The sequence below is a fragment of the Protopterus annectens genome, chromosome 6.part0, assembly GCF_019279795.1.
Source record: "Protopterus annectens isolate FY-2018-M chromosome 6.part0, PAN1.0, whole genome shotgun sequence".
Lineage (NCBI taxonomy): Eukaryota > Metazoa > Chordata > Ceratodontiformes > Protopteridae > Protopterus > Protopterus annectens.
Window position 1 is genome coordinate 309795412 of NC_056737.1, and position 14718 is coordinate 309810129.

Sequence of the window (14718 nt, forward strand, 5' to 3'; positions counted from 1 at the left end):
ATGGGAGATGCTTGAGCTTTGTAGCCCCAGTTCTCGGGTTGCCAAGCACTCCATGAAATGTGGCTATGATGCATCATATGGGACAGCACCTTCTAAGTCTGTGTTTAGGGAATTGCCTGGTAGAGGATCTCGCTACTGCCAGACAGTGTGAAGAAAGCGCTCCTGAATGCACCACAGAACAATGATTTCTTTAGACCCTCAGCTGAAAGATTTTTCAAAGATTGGAGGAGAAAGAAAACTATGCATTTTGCAAAATTAGCAATTCTAAGAAATTCCTCCAATTCTGAAGGAGTAGACTCACTTGATCCCAGCACTATAGAAGGATCTCCTGGCTCAAGAATTATAAAAAGATTACCAAAAGGGGAACAAGATAGGATTTTACTTTAGGCTTGTTTTTTTCTAGTGCCATGAAAAGAAGGCACTTGGATTGCAATTTTAAATTAGTAAAGGGTAAACAAATTGTTAAAAGTACCAGAATTCCCTCAGGCCTTTCTAGTCACTTTGGACCTAGAGGAAGCCTGGCTCTACATTCTCATTGTAAAGATGTACAGAAGTTTTTGAAGATTCGAGGCAGGTCGAGTTACGATCAGTCATCTCCTTGCCATTTGGCTTGTGTGCTGCACCCAGGATGTTGCGCAAGTGCCTTGCTTCTGTAATTACTTTTTGCAGAACCAAGAGCATTCATATCTGTCCTATCAAGACAGCTGCCTGATTCAAAGAACCTCTGCAGGGGACTCAGAAGGTTCTGCATTTCACCCTAGTATATTATAAAGTCCTAGACCTACCTCTGATCCTAGCAAAGGTCCTATCTGGCCCTGGTGAGTCAAGTTTGGATGATCTTCATTAGATTACTGTTGCAGTATTAACATCTGGGAATTTTACCTGCAAAGGTCCTGTCCATCCAGCCAATCAGCCAAAGCTCAGGATCCTTCCCACTGTGAGGCATAAGTCTGCCGTAGGCACTTTCCAGCATAAATGATAAAGGAGGAGTGTACAGCTTCGCTATGTTCAGAACTTTCTTGCAGTGTTTTTGTATGCAGATGTCTGACAGCATTGGAAATGGTGTACATGTTTTTCGATTACAGTCTTTGAAGCTCAGGAAGATAAGAGCCCCATTAGAAATTCCTTAATATTTTTTGAGAATTTTTCTGTTATGTCTGTCTCAAAGGGGTGAAGTGCGATTATAATATGCAAATGTATTATTATGACTACTACTGTAGTCTGTTTTATGTAGGGGCACAACATAACATTGAATCTTGTCAAGTCTGTTAGGGATTTGCTCCTAAACTGTTAAGAAACCACCTTAGGACCCTCTATCATTGTCTGGAGAAAAAGTGGTTCTGTCTGTTGACATGTGTTGCTATGTTGTCTGTCACTAAAAAGAAGAATAGAGATAAAGTGCTGAAAGAAGCAATGACTCTGATAGGATCTCCACTTTACCTATAGGTTCAGAGACCGGTTCCTGATGAGTAGCTTTTGTAGCAACTGGACTATTTGCCAACTTCACTAAGGCCCTCTAACATTCCCCCTTTGGAGGCCATTATGATTATAAAAAACACATGCATGGCCACTGTCCATCCTCTGTCTTTCTTTTTTGGACATCTGATAACCAGTCACTTTCAACCAGGAGTTATTTCAAAAGGTGGGGTGGGAGGTATATGCCAGATACTAATGATGGAAGAGAATTGAGGATTATGGAGTGGAGGTCCATCCATCAGTGTAGAAGCCTCAGGTAGACATACCACAGAAAAGGCAGAACATGAGGCATTTATCTCTTACCATTCCTAAAAAAAAACTATTTCTCTTACTTTTTAAGATGACTGTTTTGCTTTGACCCAGGCTAGTTAAACGCTATACAATTCATGCAGCTTGGGCAAGCTACTACTATTACTATACCAGAAAGAGATTCTCTTTTCCTTTTGGATGAAGTAGAGGATTGTTCTGTTGCAGAAGGTTTAGGATGTTCTTCATGTTTCACTGTTGCAGTCATCACTTGTGGGTTATCCCTGCTGGGTAGGTCTCAGCTGGCCCAAGTACCAGAGTAAAAGGTTTCCCTCCTGTGTTGGCTGTTCTGAGAGTGTGACTGACGTTAGGTGTCAGCGTTATAAAGGGAGACGGCCTTCTCCATTACATCAGTCTTTCTTGCCATGGAGCCTGAAGCACAAGCAGTTTTGCTAGTGCATCAGTTGACTGTTGCCAGAGTGAAGGCAACGGTCTAAAGCTAAGTACCCCATTGGGGAATCTTTTTTTTGCCTTAAACTGATGTCAGAGAAAGTTAATAACCATCTCAGTTGTGGAAAGCAGATCCCACACCGAGACTTCCATTCTCTCTGCGGCACCTGTTTAGGCCCAAACCACGATGTTCCAAGGTGTCTGTTCTGTGCCCTCTTTAATGCTTGAACTATAAAGAGAAGAGCTGATGTTGTAACTAGGCATTTTAGTCAGTCTTTCCAGCAACACAAAATGGCATCAGTCTCTCAGGCAGTCACTGATTTTCCTAGGAAGAAAAAGACAAGGATAGTCCTCCAAAAGTCAGGCCCTTTGACGACCCCGGACTAGAGTCCACCTTTACTCAAAGCAAGGTTACAGCTGAACTCACTGTGGCACCTTTGCAGCCCCTGAAGACAGCCGACAATCTGCTGCAGGCCTCTGCCGAGACCCATTCTGAGTCCCGTATGCTGCCGGATCAACCTTCTCCCGAGATGTCATTTGTTCCTCAGTTAGTCGGGTCTGGAGCCGCTTTGCAGGCACCAGCTTCCGCAGAGTCCCCACTGACCAATCACAATGCTGCCGGTCAAATTAACTCTGTATAAAACTACTGATCCAGCTAGGCCCAAGCCAAAATCTACCCCAAAAAAGTTCCCTTTGCAGGGCCCCAGCCACCAGCCTTCTATTAGCCAGCCAGCCCCTCAATCACAGCAACTTCTCAGAATGGCAGAGGACCTGATGACTCTGATCAGGGGTATTCAACCTCCCCCTCCCATACCAGCCAAAAGAAAAAGAGACACTCCCCCAGATATCCTAACTGACCCGGAATTAGTGGATTCAGATCTAGAGGAGTCGGACAATGGAAGACCAGCCCTTAGCAGCATTTGAGGACTCTGATGCTGATGATCCCAGTGTTCATGTTTCACTGTTGCAGTCATCACACTTGGGTTATCCTGCCAGGGGTAGCCTTCAGTCAGCCCGAATACCAGAGGCTTAGTATTTCTGCGTTGGTTGCTGTCGCTCCAGGACTGACAGGTCGTCAGTGGTATAAAAACAGGCAGCTGACGCCATTACATCAGTCTTTCTTCCCAAGGAGCCCGAAGCAGAAGCAGTTCGCATGAGTGCTGGTCAGACGCTACCTGAGTTTTCGTTTCTGAAATTGAAGTTGAAGTCTTCTAAAGCTAAGTACCCCATTGAGGATCCCTTTCTTGCTCTAACCGATGTCAGAAAAAGTTAACAATTATTTCACCTGTGGAAAGCAAATACCACACCGAGATTTCCATTCTTACTGCGTCACCTGTTTAGGCCCAGACCACGACATCCTTAGCTGCTGGTTTTGTGCTTTGTTCAACGTCCGAACTATTAGTCGTTGGGCCCTTATTGTAGCTAAATACTTTCGCTCTCGATCTCCGTATTCCGAAATGGCTTCAGTAAGCCATCCGACTACTGATCTTCCGAAAAAAGTAAGGATAAAGACAGACTGCACAGGTCCAGAACTGCCGACGACGCTTCCGTTAAGCTAGTCACCAGTTTGCCGGTACTCAGTGAGGCGCTTTCTCAGCCCCTGATGCCCGCATTGATGGATTTGCAGGCCGCTACTGAGACCTGTTCGGAGTCCAGTATTCCACGAGACTCTTGTTTGACTACGGAACCTGCAGATGTCTCTCCCTTGGATGGGTCCGGAGCTGCTGTGCAGGCAGCGGCTTCTGAGGAAGGTCTTCACACTACCGATATTCGACACAAACTGACTTCTTTCTCATCTTGAGTTCTTTGTAAAACTACCAAGTTTCTAAGGCCAAGAGTACGAGCTACGCCTAAAAGACCGACTACCCATACTCACACGCCTGCTTCCTTGCCACAATCACAGATGCTTAAAATGGCGGAAGACCTTATCATGCTGATTAGGGGAAGCCAACCTTCCCCTGCTAAAAGGAAAAGAGACTTGTCCCCAGCACATTTATCTGACCAAGACTCTGAGGTTTCTTAGTATGAAGACATGCCTTTATGAGGATTCAGTTGCAGAGGAATCCATTCCTTCTATCTCTCCTCCAGAGGATTTTTCTTTTGGTGAAACCCTGCATAATTTGAGAGAGAACTCCATTGGGAATGCCAGGATTATCCTCAGTCCAAAAAGAGACTCAGGGAATTTTTAGATTCACCACAGCACAGACCTTTAGCTATACCCCATGTTCTGGATGCTGTGGAAGATGTCTTTATGGAATCCGGTCTAACCCCTGATACTTTACCTCCTGCTCCCAGGGAGCCTGACAGGTATTACAGAGTCCCTGACTCACAAGTTTCTTTTGAAAAATCCTACTGCTGACCCAGAGGTCATCTTCCAAGGGCCTAAAGGAATAAAAGCAACTACAGGTAAAAATCCCACCCCCTCGGACAGGGATTCTCAAGCCTTAAACAGATGGGGTAAAAAAGTATTTACCTCTGCAACTCTTGCCATTAGAGCATTAAATTGGCAGTTCCACATGCTGAAATACCAGCAACACACAGTGGAACTCATTAAACAAAAATTTTCTACCTTTCCTGACTGTGCAGAAAATAAAGTTTTACAGGCACTTATGCATTCTGCAAGCCAAATTAGTAAACATATCCTGCAATGTGGGTTTGATGCCCTAGAAGCATATTGCAGGGCAGCAGTCACAGGTTCTGTACTTAGAAGGCATGCTTGGCTTAAGGAGCGGTCCTTGCCAGATCATGTCAAATCAAAATTATTGAACGCACCACTGAACAAAGACAGTCTTGTTTGGCACCATAGCAGAAGAAGTTTTAAAAAAGATGGAAGAAAAAGCCAAGTCTATGCAGACTGTTAAAGACTTCTTGCATGTCCAGCCTCCAAGATTCAGTAGGCATTGCCCCTCAAAACATTGGTCCTTTCCAGCCCACCTCAGACTAGACCTAGGGGTAACAGACCCCACCCAGACAGTCTCAGGGTATGCAGAGATTTAAGCAATGGAATACCTCCACTTCTAAACCATGGAGTGCTAACCCCCACCCCCTTATGGAAAGAATTCCCAATAACTCCTCAACTCTTCTCTCCTCTGCCCATCTGCTCATGCCCCTAGGAAGAAAACTTGCCTCCCATGCAGAAAACTGGGCCTCCATCACCAACGATCGATGGGTCCTCAACATGGTGTCCCAGGGATACAAATTTTATTTCCACACGTTGCCAAACCCCAAAGGCATACCCAGATCTTCCTCCAAATCAGTGGGCAGAGGCACAAAACCAAGTTCCTTCCCTGCTCTCCATGAGGGCATTTCAGCCTGTTCCTACAGATCAGATAGGCCAAGGGTTCTATTCCAGACTTTTTCTGGTACCCAGAAAAGAGGGCACCTGTCGCCCAATCTTAGATTTATCTGTTCTAAACACCTTCCTGGTGGTACCAAAATTCAAAATGCTCACACTGCAGCAGCTTCTCCCTATGCTGTCCAAAGATGCCTGGTTAGCCACTCTAGACCTCAAAGAGGCCTATTTGCATATCCCAATCAGAGAGTCTTGCATAAAATATCTACGTTTCAGGGCAGGATCTATGCATGATCAGTTCTCTGCACTTCCCTTTGGCTTATCCACTGCTCCCAGAGTTTTCACAAAATGCCTAACTCCAGCCATTGCTTTTTGCAGACCAAGAAATATTCAGATTTACCCTTACTTAGACAACTGCCTGATTCAGGCAGACAGGAAAAGCTGTTACAGCACCTGACATTTGTAAAGGACCTACTAACTTCACTAGGGGTACACTGTCAATGAGAAGAAATCCAAACTAGTCCCCAGTCAAAAAATTGCATTCCTGGGAGCAAGCCTGGACACAACATCCCAGATGGCATTTCTAACTCCAGAAAAACAAGCCTATCTGATAGGCTACTTCTCTCGACTGGCCACCAGAACCCATTTATCTGCCAGGAAATTCATGCAAGCTCTAGGGTTCATGGCCTCCTGCATTCTACTAATTCTGTATGCCAGACTGCATATGAGGAAACTTCAGTAGTACTTTAAAAGCCTTTGGTGTCAACATTCTCAGGACCTGGAAGCTATTATACTTACGATACCCTGTCTAAGGAAAGACTTTCTTTGGTGGGCAGCAGCATGCAACCATAACAAGGGACTTCCCTCTTCACAACCCCACGCCGCCCAGACCCTAACCACGGACACATCAGACTTTGCTTGGGGTGCTCACCTGGACGGCAGGTGCATTCAGGGCCACTGGAGCCCAAACCAAATTCATCTGCACATCAACCAAAAAGAGATGCTAGCGTTTCAGCACGCTCTGACAGCTTTCAGATCCCTGCACTCTCCAGGGCCTCTACTAATTAAAACCGACAACACCACAGTAATGTGGTACATCAACAAGCAGGGGGGAAATGCACTCTTACCCACTCTGCCGGCTAGCCATGACCCTTTGGAACACGGCCTCAGCCATGCATATTCATCTGCAAGCTCAATTCCTGCCAGGGAACCAAAACTCTCTGGCAGACAACTTAAGCAGAAATCACCTAGATCCACACGAGTGGCAATTAAACCACAACACCTTCAGCCTTGTGACCCAAAAATGGGGTACCCCGAAGGTGGACCTATTTGCCTCCCTTTACAACCACCAGCTCAGCAAATTCTGCACTAGGGAACCTCACACAAGGCCTGGAAAGTGGATGCCCTATCCTTCCAGTGGGCAAAACTCTCAATCTATGCATTTCCCCCTCTACCTCCTCTTACCAGAGTATTACTCAAAATAAGGGAGGAAAGACCAAGGTCAATCCTGAATGCCCCAGACTCACCACGCCAACACTGGTACCCACTACTGCACAGTCTATCCCCGTTGCCTCTATGGCACCCCCCCCCCCCAGATTTCAACTCTCCTGACTCAGCAGGAGGGAGCGTTCTTGCATCCACAGTTGCAGACCCTGAACCTAGCAGCCTGGCTTATTCCTTGACTTCTCCTCCAGGGGCCAGCCTAACCAAACAAGTCCTGGATGTCATAAGTGAAGCCAGACGACCCAGTACTGGAAATTCCTGTGCTGACAAGTGGAAAAGGTATAGTTCCTGGGTCCAAACTAAAGGAGCTGACCCAGCACAGCCCTCCTTACCTCTCATCCTGGATTACCTAGCAGAACTACTCCACAGGGGCCTATCCTTCTCTTCCATTAAAATCCATGCCCCTGCCATCTCTGCACATTACAGCACTGAGCCATCTGTCTTCTCACACCCTCTCATCAAACAGTTCCTGAGTAGGCCTAACAACTTAAGGCCACCAAGAAGTGCCCCTACCCCTGCTTGGGACCATAACATTGTGTTAGAAAAGCTCACGCTCCCCCCCCCCTCTTTGAGCCTGCAGCTTCAGAAGAGTTAAAATTCCTCTCTTGGAAAACAGCCTTGCTTCTGGCCATCACTTCAGCTAGAAGAGTGTCTGAGCTACAAGCACTTATGACTGTGGAACCTTTCATCATTTTTCATGCTGACAAGGTCTCCCTCAGGACTAACCCAACCTTCATGCCTAAGGTGGTGTCCAGTGTGGCTCTCAACCAATCTTTTCATTTGACCACCTTTTTCCCTAAACCTCAAAATAAGGGGGAAAGGCTCCTGCACTCTTTAGGTGTGCACAGACAGCTCAGATTCTACCTGGATTGGACTAAGCTCTTTAGGAAATCTGACCAGTTACTAGTCAGCTTTGCAGCAGGGGCAAAGGGCAAAGCCATATCAAAACAAACCATTTCCAAATGGATAGCACACTGCATCTATTTCTGTTACGAGCACCATGGGAAAACCACCCCCACAGAGGGTCAGAACACATTCTGCTAGGCCAGCTTCAACCTCTAGATCCTTTTTCAGAGGCGTCCCTACCAGGGACATCCTGGAAAGCTGCAACCTGTAGCTCTGTTCATACCTTCACCAAGCATTACCACCTGCCTATCTTTTCAAAATCCAGGGCAGACTTTGCAACCACAGTCCTGCAGGGCATACTAGCCAGCCCCAACTCTTCTTGACTGCCTCCACCTGTTCCTTAGCTTTGGGAATCAACCCAAGTGTGATGACTGCAACAGTGAAACACAAAAAGTTGTATACACTTACCATAAATGTAGATGTTCAAGTGTGTTCACTGTTGCAGTCCTCGTTTCCCTCCTTCCAGCCCCCTTGTATCTCTCTCTCTCTCTTCCTCACCCTTACAGGGCTATTGGTATTTACTTTCTACTGGTGGTGTTTTGCCAGAATAACTTAGCTCCCTATTAGGGGCTTCTGACATTTGGGGCAAGAAAAACTGATGTAATGGCGTTGAATGCCTGTTTTTATACCACTTATGACCTGACGTCAGTCCTGGAGCGACAGTAACCAATGTAGAAATACTAAGCCTCTGGTATTCGGGCCGACTGAGGGCTACCCCTGGCAGGATAACCCAAGTGTGATGACTGCAAAAGTGAATGCACTTGAACATCTGCGTTTATGATAATTGTACACAACTGTACTTTCTGACTGCCTCTACCCCTGAGAACCTTTCCTTTGGGGAAACTCTAAACACTCTGAAAGACCATTTTCATTGGGAGGCCCAGGACTACCCCCAGTCTAAAGAGACTCAGGGAATTTCTAGATCTGCCTCAGCATAAACCTCTGGCTGTCCCTCCTATCCTGGATATAGTAGAGGATATTTTTCTGGAATCTGCCCTCTCTCCAGATTCTCTCCCTTCAGCACCCACAAAACTGGATAGATATTACAGGGTGCAAGACTCTCACAAATACTTTTTTAAAAATCCTACTGCAGACCCTGAAGTAATTACTCATGGCCCTAAGGGAGCTAGAGCTAGTTCTTCAAAAAAACTCATCCATCCCTACTGACAAAGAAAGCAGAGCTTCTAGACAGGATGGGTAAAAATGTTTACACCTCAGCCACTTTGGCTGTGAGGGGATTAAACTCAATTTCATATGATTAAATTCCAGCAGAATGTGCTCAACCTCATTAAACAGAAAATATCTCCCTTGCCTGACAGTAACACTACCAGAGAACTAACAGACCTCATACAGTCAACCTCTCGGGTAGCAAAGCACTCCTTACATTGTGGTTATGATGCTTTAGAAGCCTCTACCAGGTCTGCAGCTACAGGGTCAGTTATCAGAAGGCACGCCTGGTTAAGGGAGCAACCTTTGCCTGACCAGGTTAAATCCAAGCTTTTAGATGCCTATTTGGATAAAGAGCAATTTTTGGCCCCAAGGCCGAGGAAGTAATAAAAAAAATGGAGGACAAAGCCAAATCCGTGCAGACTGTCAAGGACTTTTTGCAGGTACAGCCTCCAAGGTTCAGCAGAAACTTCCCTACCAAGCTCTCTGGTCCTTTCCCTCTCAGGCTAAGCCAATACAGAGAAAGGGACGCAGAGACAGAACCCTTAGTGGCCCAGGCCCACAGCCAACAAAGAACTAGGCAGTGGTCCACTGCCCCTCCAAGGCAGGGGAGTTATAAGCCCACTTCTTTCAACAGAGACTCACAGTGATTCCCTGCCAGGTCTCCTTCCCAGGTCTCCAGACAAGCTTGGAGGAAGACTTTCCCTCTTCCTAGAAAACTGGCAGGCCATCACCTCAGATCTATGGATCCTGAAAATTCTTACCAGAGGGTACGGATTCTATTTCAAAGAAAAAACAAGGAGGTCAGTTTGCCCAGATGTCCCGGCAAACCAGACAGCAGAAGCTATTCACCAGATCCAAAAGCTTTATGCTCAGAGTGCTGTAGAACCCCTTCCCAAGGAATAGACTGGAAAGGGATCTTACTGAAGACTGTTCTTGGTTCCCGGAAAAGAGGACACATAGCGCCCTATCCTGGACCTCTCTTACCTGAATTTGTCCCTTCTAGTTCCAAAATTCAAAATGTTGACACTACAGAAAATACTACCTATGCTCCTACTAGAAGCCTGGCTAGTGACCCTAGATCTGAAGGATGCCTAACTGCATATTCCTATCAGAGAGTCCTGCAGGAGTTAGCTAAGGTTCAGAGCAGGGTCCCAACACTTTCAGTTCTCTGCACTGCCCTTTGGCTTATCCACTGCTCCCAGTGTCTTTACAAAATGCGTGTCTCTAGTCATTGCTTACTGCAGACAGAGGGCCCTACACATCTAACCCTATCTATATGACTGCCTCATCCCAGCTGCTACCCACACGATGGATTACCTTCCTGGGCACTCTGCTAGACACATCCACGCAAATGGCCTCACTTCCTCCCCAGAAGCAGACCTTTCTGCAGTCCAGCTTCCAACAGCTGGCACACAATACCCACCTCACAACCAGCAAATATTACAAGTCCTGGGATATATCCTTGCATCCTGCTGGTACCCCTTGCCAGATTGCATATGCGGAAACTGCAGTGGTGCTTAAGGAACCTGTGGTGCCAACACTCCCAGTCTCTGGAGCGCCAACTACCACTAATTCCTTGCTTAAAGAGAGATCTCTTCTGGTGGGCCCAAGCTTGCTCTCTAAACAAAGACCTTCCTTTTGTCCTTCAGCCACACAAGCAAACCTTGACCACGGATGCCTCAGACATTGCCTGGGGAGCTCACACTGGAACACTGCAACACCCAGGCATTTTGGGAACAAGAAGTTCTAGGTCTACACTTCAAGTTGAAAGAAATGCTGGCACTGCACAGAGCTATCCTAACCTTTCAAGAGCATCTGTCACCAGGGGTACTCCTAATTAGGACAGACAGCACCACTGTCATGTGGTAAATCAACAAATAGTGGGGCACTCATTCCTATCCCCTATGTCACCATAGACAACACCACTGTCATGTGGTACATCAACAAACAGTAAGGCACTCATTCCTATCCCCTATGTCACCTTTCCATGCAAATCTGCCAGTCAGCATCAAAGCTGGGACTGCATCTCTTAGCTCAGTACCTCCTAGGGAAGCAAAACACCCTGGCAGATCATTTAAGCAGACAGATCCACGGACCCCCATGAGTGGCAGTTGCACAGAGAGACCTTCTTACACATCACTCTTATCTGGGGGGAACCAGACATAGACTTCTTTGCAAGTCACCAGCACCGTCAACTGGCCAAACTCTGCTCAAGACAGTTTCATGCAGAAGCCTGGAGGGTGGACTCCCTCTCCTTCCACTGGGGGCAGCCTGTTTGTGTATGTCTTTCCCCCACTTCCTCTGATACCCAGGGTTCTACTCAAGATCAGACAAGAAAGGGCTATCCTGATTGACCCAGATTGGCCAAGGCAGCACTGGTACCTCATGCATGAGCATTCAACCACCTTTTACCATGTCCTCCAACGCAGACCTGATCACATGACAGGGAGGGAAGCACCTGCATCCGGGCCTTGCCACACTCATTAACAGCATGGCTGAATCCTCAAAGACCGTTACCACTGCAGCCCTCAACAATCAGTTGTTAGACATTAAGGAGGCTCGCAGACCCAGCACCAGAAAATCTTATTCCTCTAAATGGAAAAGATTCACCTGCTGGTGGTGCTCCACTAGGAACACCACCAGCACCAAAGCCTCTTTACCCCCTGGTCCTGCACTATCTGGCAGAGCTCCTCCATAAGGGTTTATCATACTTTTCCATCAAGACTCATGCTTCGACTGTCTCAGCCTTTATTCTCTCAACACCTCTTGAAGCAGTTCCTCAGAGGGGTGGCCCACATCAGATCGCCAAGAAGACCCCTGTACCAGCTTGGGATCTAAACTTTGTCCTGGAAAAGCCGACTCTGCCCCCTTTCGAGCCAGCTTCCTCAGCAGATCTCAAGTACCTCTCTTGGAAGACTACCCTTTTGCTAGCAATCACTTCTACTAGGAGGGTATCTTGAGCACCAGGCTCTTAGGGCTACTGAACCCTTTATCATCTTCCACAGGGTCTCTCTAAGAACCAACCCCTCCTTTATCCCTTAGGTGGTCTCTGATGTAACACTCAACCAGGCCCTACACCTACCTACCTTCTTTCCTAAACCAACAAATAGAGGGGAGGGAATTCTGCACACCTTGGATGTGCACAGACAGTTGAGATTTTACCTTGACAGAACCAATTCAATCGGCAAAACCGACCAACTCCTGGTTTCATTCGCCCCTGGGGCAGAGAGGAAACCCATTACTAAGCAGACCATTTCCAAATGGATCTCTCATTGTATACATGTCTGCAATACCTTCCATGTTAAGAGCCCTCCCAAAACTGTCAGATCCCATTCCACAAGAGCAGCCTCTACCTCCACAGCCTTTCTGAGGGGGGTTCCTACCAGGGAAATCCTGGAAGCTGCTACTTGGACATCCATCCACAATTTCACCAAGCACTACCAGCTGCCTACTTTCTCTAAAACCAGGGCAGGATTTGCATCTGCAGTTCTCCAGGGCATGCTAGCATCCCCTTAATTGTGCAGCTTTCCTCCACCCACTTCCTCTGCTTTTGGATTCTTCCCACAAGAGATGACTGCAACAGTGAAACAAGAAGAACATAGTACATTTGTGTGCACTTACCATAAATGTAGATGTTTGAGTGTATTTACTGTTTCCCTCCCACCTACCCCCTTTTTCTTTACTATTGTATATCTCTTATCTGGGGCTCCAAAACCTTTAGGGGAAAGCAACACTGATGTAATGGCGTTGGCCGTCTCCCTTTACAGCCCTGATGACCTGACGTAAGCCACACTGTCAGAACAGCTGGCACAGGAGGGGAAACCTTCACTCTGGTATTCGGGCTGGCTGAGTACTACCCAGCAGGGATAACCCACAAGTGAAGATTGCAACAGTGAATATACTCTAACATCTACATTTATGGTAAGTTTGCACAACTGTACTTTATGCCTCTTCCCATCAGATTATGAGTTAGATGTGGAAGATGTCATTTTCTCTTATTCTCCAAATTAGGAAATTTCTTTTGATGAGACCATTTCTGAAATTAAGGAATTTTTCAGGTGTGAAGAGAGTGAAATATCTGACATTGGAGGTATTTTGACTTTCTCCACATGGGTATTCCCAGCCCATACACACACCTTCTTGGCTGATGCTTTAGAGGAGGATACCTTTTTAGCAGCTTCTCTTAAACTTTACTCTCATCCTCTAGCTTATAAAAAGCCTGACAGATTTGCAGGGTAAAAATCTCACCGAAATGTCTATATAAAAAAACCTGTTGCTTACACTTCAGTTAACTCTGTGGACTCAGAGAAGGGAGCTAAACAAATTCCTGTTCCTAATGCTCTTCTAAATGATAGAGAGCAGATCCCTAGACAGGTACGGTAAAAAATGTGCATGTGTAGATTGCTGTGGCCTTTAGGGCTGCTAATTCAAACATGCATGATAAATTTATTTTAGATGTGCTGAACAGTACGAGTTAAAAAATTGCTGATGTTCCTAATCAAGACATGAAATCTAATTTGTTAGAAGTGGATATGATGCCATAGATACTGCTTCTGCTACCATAGGCATGCTTAGTTAAGATTCCAGGCTTTACCCGAAGATGTTAAGACCAGTTACTGAATGATCCTCTGGACAGATATTTTGTTTTGGGGTCCCTCTACTGAAGTCTTTTTGATGGAGTAGAGTAGTAAGGTGATGCAGGAGATATAACATTTATTTTTCTCCAAGACCAAATATGACTGAAATTACCTTTCAGAACCAGGTTCTTTCTTCAAAAAGCAGTCCAAAGCCAAACAACACAAGTCAGGCAAAGGGACAAAACCGTTTGAGTTGCAATTAATAGAGATCAGTCCTGAGTATTCCTGTCCTGCTGCTTTCCACTTCTCCCAGAATTGCTGATAACCATTCTCTTTGCCTCCCATTATGGGAAGCAATTACTTGAGTTTTAAGCTTTATAAGAGGATGTTAAAGGCTTCAGTAGGATTCCAAACCAATCCCCTCAGTCATTCCTCAGCTTCCAAAGAACAGAGATGGCTTAGACCAGCCATTTTACCACACTTTCTGTCAGGAATTATACAAAGGGAATAGCCTTGACATCTTGACGAAAAGGATTTTATTCAAAATGAAGCTGGTTGGAGGCCTCTCTTAGATTTCTGTAGACTCAACACTTTTTTTAAGGTTTCTTTGCTTCAGAGTGATTATCCTTGAGACTCTCTTGCTCCTTCTGCACCCAAACACTGTTCTTGTTGCTCTGGATTTAATCGATGCTTATTCACACTTGACCACAAAAGTCACATAAAATATTTGAGATTTTGTATCATTATGCTCTGTTTAGTACTTTGTCCTTTTTTGGCTTTCCCACAGCACCAAGGGTATTTACAAAGAGCTTGGCCCCATTCATAGCCTTTTGCAGTCTTCAAGGAATTTACATCTGCTTGTCTGAATGGTTCTCTGATTGAGGCTAGTTTTAAAGGTTCTGAAGGCCTTAGTATTTTCTGTGGACCTTCTCCAGAATCTAGCATTCACTCTCACTTTAAAAAAAAAAAAAATTCTGCATAATTCCTTCAGCCAAAGGGTTTTTCTAGAGTGACATTACAAGCCGTCTTTCTACTCCCAGGCAAAACATGTTAACATTCAGAAGCTACCTTCTGTATCTAGCAAAACAGAATTCTGCC

The 14718-nt window shown here is 45.8% G+C and overlaps 1 protein-coding gene across 1 annotated transcript in view; it reads left to right on the top strand.

Moving 5' to 3' along the window:
• RTF1 (RTF1 homolog, Paf1/RNA polymerase II complex component) overlaps positions 1–14718 on the top strand; it is a 2150039-nt gene that overhangs the window by 1584839 nt on the left and 550482 nt on the right. The gene's annotated exons all lie outside the window — the stretch shown is intronic.